Genomic DNA, 9,795 nt, shown 5'->3' with positions numbered 1-9,795 from the left:
GGCTGGGTCTTCCAACATGACAATGATCCAAAACACACCGCCCGGGCAACAAAGGAGTGGCTCCGTAAGAAGCATTTGAAAGTCCTGGAGTGGCCTAGCCAGTCTCCAGACCTCAACCCCATAGAAAATCTGTGGCGGGAGTTGAAAGTCCGTGTTGCTCGGCGACAGCCCCAAAACATCACTGCTCTCGAGAAGATCTGCATGGAGGAATGGGCCAAAATACCAGCTACTGTGTGTGCAAACCTGGTAAAGACCTATAGTAAACGTTTGACCTCTGTTATTGCCAACAAAGGTTATGTTACAAAGTATTGAGTTGTATTTTTGTTATTGACCAAATACTTATTTTCCACCCTGATTTACGAATAAATTCTTTACAAATCCTACCATGTGGATTCATGGATTTTTTTTTCACATTCTGTCTCTCACAGTTGAAGTGTACCTCTGGTGCAAATTACTGACCTCTGTCATCATTTTAGGTGGGGGAACTTGCACAATCGGTGGCTGACTAAATACTTTTTTGCCCCACTGTATGTTAGCGCACTCATCCCCGACTGTCCGAGGGAGGGGCGGGGTCACACGTTGAAACAGACAGAGATCGAGATCTCGCAAAACTAACTCAGGATCTCACAAAACTTTTGCAAGATCTCGCAAAACAAACTCGGGATCTTGCAAAACATTTGCGAGATCTCGCAAAACAAACTCGGTATCTCGCAAAACAAACTCACAAAAGTTGAATTCCAACAATGGCGGCAGCTACTTAGTTGTAATATTACTCTTTCTGGATCATAAAATACACTTTTAAGATATTTTGAGGCGTGAATGTAGTTGTGTAAATGTCAGATATCTGCTCGGTTTACAAGACATCACATATTTGCAAAAGTGCTCCGACGTTTTCGGAGATCTGACATCAACCATCTCGAAGCTAACGGGAGGTCGAGACCTACTACAGCCGGGAGGAACACCGCTTTCCCGGCACATCGTGCCTGGACCTCCCGGTCGGCTTCGAGCTGGCGGCTAAAACTTTTGCGAGATCCCGAGTTTGTTTTGCGAGATCTCACAAAACTTTTTTTTCTCCAATGTCCCCTGCGGGGCTCCGTACTAAACCAGTTAGCTACTCAACATATAAAATGTAATAAAAAGAGCATTTGCAATTTTAAACAGAATTTGCAGAACAGATGTGTTTAAAGAAAGAAAGTACTCTGTATTACATTAATAAGAATTTAAAAAAAAAAAAGAATTCAAGTGTAAATTGCAACTTCAAAGCTATCAAGTCCAAACCTTCCAACACAGACCTAATCTTGCTCAAACAGCTCTACGTTTCAATAAAAATTTCTACAGCCTGCCATGACTTTTTTGTATGAGCCTGTGGTGTCTTGCTCATGGATTTTGTCCTTTAACACTTCAGTCTGAATGACAGACAGAAGCGTTGCCACACATTTAGGATAGGTGAGATGCAGGGTGTAGTAGTATGCCATAAGATACAGCAAACCTTCTCCAAGGTCATCTGTGGCAAATGTGGTGATGGGAGTGGTTCCAACTGCAATAAGACAACGGGACCCTTCTAAGAGCAGAACAGGGCTGACGCTGGATCTTCTGTTGGCAAAAAGAAAAACAAAGAAAATTTTACAATGTACGGAGAAACTCCAAAGCTATCAGGGTCGTTCAAATACTTAACCACAAGTATGTATTAGACTTAGACTTCACTTTATTGATCCCTTTGGGGTGCACCCTTGGGGTGATATATGAATGATGACAACCATAGATCAGATGTGCTACAGACCATATTAATGTTATTTTTCTTTAGATTGACAAATACTGTATAGAAATTCCCTAATATTCATGCCATTGAAAAATGTAATAAATTCTGCCTCATCACCGTTAGGATTATGTCTTTACACACTTTAGGAAATGACAAAGGTACTGCACCTGTGATAGTTAAATATGTAATTATTTCCATTTTGTTTTTAATTTCTTTATGCTTTTCTTTATTATTTTTATTGAAATTTTTGATCTATCAGTATTTGTGCCATTTCAGATTTCTGCACACTTTTCCAAATATAAACTACATTGTTGGAGGACTTGGCATGGATAAAAAGGCCATATGCCAAATAATCTGTTAAAGTGAAGGCTTTAGGGGCATTATTTGATAACAAATGTGAAGAAACCCAGACCTGAAGGACATGAATCAGTGCTTCACTGGCATGTCCCATCTTCTTGGGTGGTGCAGCTCATGATGGGAAGAGAGTTGGTAGTGCTCTGAACAGGGCTATGTTTAAACAGAAGAGGAAAGAAAGAACTAAATCAACTTTCAGTTGAATATTCAATATTATAGCCATAATTGTAATGTTTCACTTACAACTGTCGTCACCAGAACTGCTCCTTGGTGGCAAAAGCATGTTTGATCCACCACTTGAATCTGCATCATAATCTTCTCCCTGGTCGCATGGTGAGATATCCATGAGACGCCTTTTCTTTAGTTTCATCCTAAATAAGAAAACAAAAATAGTTATATTACAGGAGTCCTAAACAAAATGTGTCGTGCTAGGTGTTTTTAAATCGAAAGTGGCAAAACTTGCCTCTTTGTGAACTTGAGCCCACAACTGTTTCCTCCTCATAAAATGTTCAGGCCCTGGAAGCAGGTCCCTTAAATCGCCCCTACTGAGGGTGTGGAGCAAGACCTCGTCTATGTTGGCAGCTGTAAATAAAAGTCAGTAACTTTCAGAAATGTCAAAGTTGTACATCTCTTTAAATGTATACATGTCACTGTCCAAAAAAGGAAACAATTCCAAATGGTCATTTTGTCAAATACATTTTATATGTAATTTAAATATTTTATTGATTTGACAACATAAAACTGATTCTATGTAGGATCACTGTCAGTGTGTGCAACACAAAATTCATTTAGACATTAATTTGCATAAATATGCATATGCTTGGCCTACCATTTAGAACCGAAAGGTTGCAATCATCCAAACCCTCCATGATTTTCTGGTGTAGCGTTTGTCAGAACTTTTCCCTGAGGACAGAAAAACATATGTTTGGGTCAAAAGAAAAACTGAGTCAAGACACCACCTGCCATGGATCCAAAGTCTATGCAATCAGACACCTGGATAAGGTGCAAAAGACAGACTAAGTAGAGCCCGTGTTAATTCCATGGTTAAGTCTTATAAAATTGCTCACATAAAATTTATGACAAGGCTATTCCAAACTAGTTTTCAAACTAAAACTAATAGTGCCCAACTGCTTGTCAAATCATTCAACAAATGATCAAAGCTCAGATTAGGCCACTTCATCCATAAGAAAAAAAGTTACCTCAGTTCAGCAAGGTTAAAGTGACCTGATTTATATTAATAGTTTACAACATAAATAATTGGAAGTAAGTTCACATCTCCAACATACAATAGTTTATATGATTAATCATAATCTGTCGGAAATGAATCTTAAATCTATAGGTAAAGATGTCATTCATAAATGTGCAGTATTTTATTCATTTAAATTATTATTATTATTCATTATTTATGTTATTCAGTCATTCACACACACATTCACACACTGGTGATGGCAAGCTACATTGTAGCCACAGCCACCCTGGGGTGCACTGACAGAGGCAAGGCTGCCGGACACTGGCGCCACTGGGCCCTCTGACCAGCACCAGTAGGCAACGGGTGAAGTGTCTTGCCCAAGGACACAACGACCGAGACTGTCGGAGCTGGGGCTCAAACCGGCAACCATCCGATTACAAGACAAACGCCCAACTCTTGAGCCACGATCGCCCCGAAATAAATGTAAAATGGTTCATTTTTAGATTTACAGACTAACTAAGAAAAATAAGTAATATATACTTGAAACAAGTCTAATCATCTCACACATGAGACTGGAAACTAGCTTGTAATGTTCAAAACAAGATGGACTGGCTAAATTTAAGACAATAAATCTGTTTTATTTTATTGTTTTATTTTTTGTACCTTTTAACATTTCACAAAGTAAACTTGTTTTGTATTATGAACACATGTTTTTGTTGGCTGGTTAGAGGCTGGTCACACCAAAAGTCTTAGAAAGACCAAAACCTGAGGTTGATAAAGCCGCACAACCAAATACTGAAAAGTCTCCTGTGGCACAACCACCAAAGGAAATGGTTGTGAAACCAAAGAAACAAAAAAAGCAAAAACAGAAAAGAGTGGCTGAAGAACCAAGAAGACCAATTACTCGGGCTCTTCTTGAAGCTCAAAACAGCATGGGTGATGGAGCAAACCCGGAAAAAGAAGAAATGCAAAAAAACACTGAAGCCACTTCTGAAAAAGAAAAGGCTGAATCCCTCCCCATTTCAAATGCAAAGGAGGACATGGAGAGAGAGGGAAATGGGAAGAACCTCAGCAGACCAAACCCTGGGCCTAATGGAGGGACTTGCTAATATCAACCCATTCCCACATTAAACCCCCGTTTAATCCCTGGCACGAGATTACTGCTCTCAGACACCAACTGGAAGCCTCCCAATACCATCAGAACAACCTTTACTGGAAAATGGTAGGTGCAAACAAGAGGGCCTCTTATCACCAGTTTCAGGTGAACAAGCTTCATGAACAAATTCACGAGAACAAGCGAAATCATGAGGAAATGATTAAAGACCTCTTAGAGCAGCTGGAAGAGGCTTCTGGTAATAAGCCCAATGACATCAGTGAGACAGACACTCTCGCAAATGACAATGAAGCTATTGTCATATTGGATGAGGTGATGGTTACCCTGCAGGACCAAATCAGCCACCCTACCACAGAGCAGTGTGTGGAGTCTGCCACTCCAACCACAGAGGCTTCACACACTGACTCTGTAGGACTGAAGTCCTCTAAGGAGGCTGAATTTGAGCTCAAATGTAGGATTCAGCAAGAGCAGATTAAGATGCTCCATAAACAGCTCCTAGCAGCTCAAAATCAGCTTGAAGAGCAGGCCGTTAAACATAGGCAGGAGCAGGAGACACTCAACCTGGAAATCAGTGACCTGAAATCCCAGCTCTGCCCCAACAAGGCCCTTCATGATTTGAAGGTAGAGTCTCTTGAGCGAGAGCTGAGAGAGGCCAAAGCTTCCTCCCTTAAAATCCCACAGCAGCACAAAGAACAAAATTCCACTGCTGCAAATGAAATGCTCAAACGTGAGCCTCTGAAAGAAAACGAGACTGGAGAACAGGAGAAGATGGAAAAAGAGGACTCACTGCCATCCACTGCAATGTCTCTGCAGGAGCCTCAGAAAGAAACCACAGAACAACAGAAGATAGAAAAAGAAGAGTCAGCTGCATTCTCTGTACAGGAATCTTTGCAAAGTCTACAAGACAAACAGAAAATGCTCAATGTCAAGGTGGCTGAACTCGAGACTGGAGTTAAGAGCCTGCCAGAGACTCCGCCAAGTAAGAAGAAGAACAAGAAGAAGCGGAACTGTGCGCGTCCCCAATTTCACCTAATTGGTCTCAACATCACGTCCTAAAAATCATATTTATATACAACTAAATTGTCAGTGAACATTTGAACCCCTCTCGGTCGAGACAGAAGGCCACCCTTTCCTGAGCCCGGTTCTGTCAGAGGTTTCTCCCCATTAAGAGGGAGTTTTTCCTCTCCACTGTCGCCAAGTGCTTGCTCATAGGGGATTTGGGGGCTTTTTTTAACACCAACCACTGATAAGCTCACTGACATCAAATTTAAGACTCAGCAAATATGGAAAAGGATCATTCGTCATCAAGTGAGGAAGCATCCATTTAAAACATGTTTGCTGAGGCATATTTAGTTGTATATAAATATGATTTCTGTCACACTAAGGCCAATCACAGACTAATTTGGACAATTGGTAAAAAAAAAAAACAATTAGAAAAATTGAAAAAAAAAGTAGTTGTGTCATTGTTTCATGTAGATTTCAAATAACATGCCATTTTATGTCAGCATATTTCTGTTACATTTGTAGTGCTCATGGTCTTATATTCTTATGATCCTGTTTATTTGATGAGTATATCCTTCTGCCTTACTTCACATATTTACTGCTGCTTGGCTAGCTTTAGTCACGGTAGCATCAGCACGGGTAGAAACATCAGAGACATCACATGTAGCTTGTGTTTATGTTCAGAGTGACATCTGATTTAAAAGCAGGCAGCAAAGCACTGAGCAGCATATCAGTCAGCACAGAAAACAAGTGCCATAAATGTCATCAATTAGGCTGGAATAATTTGTTTCTAGTGGCTTCTATTGTAAGTGCTTTGCATTTCAGCATGACATCCTGTATGTGTCCTACACTGAGGACACTTGAAGCTGGTCATTTTCTTAGAATGGAGCTAAAGATAAAACCAAAACAAAGCCAAACTTTCATAAGAAATCTTTATTCTGCAGTAAGGGACATTAAAAACCTAATAATGTTATCATTAAAAATATTAAAATGTGAAGTAATCATAATTTTTGCACAAAATCAAAATAATCTGTTTATGCAATACCAGGAGCTGTAACCTTTTCCACTCTGTTATGCTCAGTCGCTGCATCTTCATGTAAGACACGTTTGTTTGTGTGATCTTTAAAGCTGTTCTTCTAAAAAGTTATGCAATCTAGGATTTTGAATGCTGATTGCTTCAAGCTGCAGCAAATGTATCTTTGATACATTCAGTCATGAGTATTTTATACTGTTATTATTCCTGTTAAGAGTATCTGGAATATGCACTTCTTACAGTGGCCATGTTACACTGTGAGACATGAGTCTCCTGGAATTAGACCTCAGTACTGTTAAAGTTGAGTTACTGACCCGTTGCTGTGTCAATAAAAGTGCAAAAAATAAGAGTGCTTCTGGTGTCTTGCTTTAAGATAAAGTCTCATATTTTTTGTAGCTTTTTGAACAGATGGTGTCTTATTCTCAGCAATTTTTTCTAATTATTGTTCTCAGAGTTGAGATTTAATTCTTATATTTAACTCAATCAAGAAAGAAACAATTCAGTCTCTTTCCTTGTCCATCCATCCATCCATTCGCTACCGCTTATCCTTTTCAGGGTCGCGGGGGGCGCCGGAGCCAATCCCAGCTGTCATAGGGCGAGAGGCGGGGCACACCCTGGACAGGTTGCCAGTCTGTCGCAGGGCTCTCTTTCCTTGTAATAAGTCAAATTTTCTTCATTTAAGCACAAATTTTAGACAGTTTTGTCTAGTTAAAAGGCATCGATTAATTTCTAGTTTTAACAATTCTAGTCAAGGAACTTTTGCTCAGCCCACTGGCAGATTTTTTTTCTTCTCAAAACAAGAAACTTTTGTCAGATTTAAGAATATGTATACATATTCTTAAATCTGATGTACACTGATGCATACATCAGTGTTGGCTGTGGAATCATTTAACATTCATTTTATTTTGGGTGTCTCATGTTTTTGGCATTGCAATGATGTATTTGTTCATGTACATATAGGAGAATTTAAAGTTGCTATTTTTTATATGTACAGTTTTGTGTGTGTCCATCTACCCCAAATCAAAAGACAAACATCAATGGAAAACATTTTGTGAGCACTTTATAATTGGCCTTGCAGCTATGATGGCCACATTGCAAATACTGGTTACCGCTGGTGTCGGTATAGCTAAAGCTAGTTAACCAGCTACATGTATTTAAAACATCAACAGACACGTGGCCATAAATGCTGTGTGAACGTGAAATCCACCCAAGCATCCCACTATGGTAAACAACTTTTTTCACTTAGCATTACAAAAATGGCTTTCAACTTTTTACATCCACCAGGTCACTGGCAACCTATCTGAGGCTGCTTTAGGCAGAAAGGTGAAAATGTGGTGCTCTCCCCGAAACATATTAGGATTACAGGACTGAGCCAAAGCTTGGGCACTGCAGCGACAGCTTTGACTCATCCACCCACATCAAATTATGAACTCACTCTGAACCCTCCTCTCTCATTCATACTAAATGAACACTCCTGGTTGCAACTGTCAAAACCACATTAGGTACAATGCATGCTTTAAGTGTTAAATTCAGAGTAATTTGATTGATTGAACAAGTACAAAAACGTAGGTATTCGCACTTACACAGTAAATGTTGCCCTATATGTTGGGATGCCTTTTTCTGGAATATTAAATAGTTTCCTCCCACAGGCCAAAGACATGCATGTTCAGTTGAATGGTAACTAAACTGGTCGTAGGGTAGTTGTGCAGTTGTCCCTCAGTGTTAACCATGTGGTGGATTTGGGACCAATCACCTTTCACCCTATAGTGAACAGGCATTGGCTACAGCCAAGCTACAACCCTGTTTTGAATGTGTATTTAAAAAATGGATGGAAATAATTATCAAAAAAGAAAACCTTAAACCCCTTGTACTAATTCATTTCTGCTGTTGAGGCTACAGTTTGGATTTGGCTTCAGATTATTAAGTGTGAAAATACTTTCCCCATTTGGCCCAGTAACATACAATGAAAGCATGTTTAAGTGTTTAATAACAGCAGACAAGGGTTCTGCAATATCACCGTGAAGGTGGTACGAGGGTTTTAATCCTAGTGTTTGTCATTGCATTCAGTTGTTCTTTGCTATTTTGTGGCTGATTAGACCTGAAGTGGCTGTAATCTTCATGTTTGTTGTTTGCCATTGCTACAGCTGTACTCTGAAAGTTTATGGCTGTAATGCAGACTTGCAGTTATTTGAAAGATTCAAAGGTGCATCTTTGAACAGCGTGAAAGCCGTATTGGGGTACTTATCCTGGAAGCTGTTTGGAAACACTCAAAACCAAACTGAAAGGCGGGCCATAGTGGTGTCTGTGCTAATTAGTTAAAGCCTTTGATCTGGCATGCTGCTTTTGAATGCAGCTAAAAGGTTTAGTGCAGTCTACCTTTAATTAGGACTATGAAAGTGTTGCTGTTGGAGGTTTGTTCTTAATACACAATGCCATCACAGCTCGTCAGAGCCTTTCTGTGTCAGCCAGTTTTTATTACTGAATCTTATGTGCCAAAATAGAACTTAAAAGCTGTACTGTATGTTTTTGCTGTGTGTAAACACTGAAAATTCCTTCTATGCATTTATCATGACATGAATAAATTCTATAACAACCAATGAGGTTCTTTTCCATGTTTTAAACCTTAAATTAATTCTTCATCTATTAAAATGATCATATTCCACATGACTGTTGTGCAAAGGAGGTCATACAATTTTACATTACTGACTAAATGTCCTGGTACAGGTTTGTAAAAGTAGCTGTTTAGTTTCATGTACAGAAATCAAACTTGGTCACCTGGGGGTAATTCAGTTTTGGCGTTCTTTCCTCAGTGCGAAGCCCATATATACATAAACAAGCAGACAATATAATAGCAACAGATCCTTATGATTCCTTAGCATAGCCATAGGCAGCATAAAAGTGGATGTAGCCACCTCACCTAAGACATTGTGAAGTCTGATTCTGAAGCCTTGAAATGAGTGTTTTTGCCACACCCGTGATGATTGCTGAGTAATCAGTCATAAGTTTGTAATCAATGAGCATATCCTGGATAATCTTCCTTTCTGAAACATGCTCCAAAAAAATTACGAAATGGCTAAATGTAGTGTTCGAGGGTGACGGAATACATGAACAAGCGTTACGTATTTAAAATACAAAATATGAGTAACTGTATCCTGTTACAGTTACTGCTTAAATCTTCACATCTGAAGAAGAAAGGGTGGAATCTAACCGTGCAACCAAGCTGCTCTCAGTGCCACTTCAGCATCTTCAATGTACTATTGCTGTGTAATATATTACCATTACTGAAGGCTGCATTACAACCTGCTACCTGCAAATAATCATGTGCAGTTCTGAAAGCAGACAGA

At 39.4% G+C, this 9,795-nt stretch overlaps 1 pseudogene; it reads left to right on the top strand.

Moving 5' to 3' along the window:
• The first annotated feature begins 376 nt into the window (after positions 1-376).
• On the top strand, positions 377-9,037 carry LOC147329843 (uncharacterized; annotated as a pseudogene).
• The last annotated feature ends 758 nt before the right edge of the window (positions 9,038-9,795 follow it).

The sequence above is a fragment of the Aulonocara sp. 'chitande type north' Nkhata Bay genome, linkage group LG5 (genome assembly GCF_057382095.1).
Source record: "Aulonocara sp. 'chitande type north' Nkhata Bay isolate Kocher_YH1m ecotype deep benthic linkage group LG5, A_spYH_male_GT1.1, whole genome shotgun sequence".
In the NCBI taxonomy this organism is placed as follows: domain Eukaryota; kingdom Metazoa; phylum Chordata; class Actinopteri; order Cichliformes; family Cichlidae; genus Aulonocara; species Aulonocara sp. 'chitande type north' Nkhata Bay.
The sequence above is the reverse complement of the archived record's forward strand: the minus strand, read 5'-3'. Positions and strand labels throughout refer to the sequence as shown.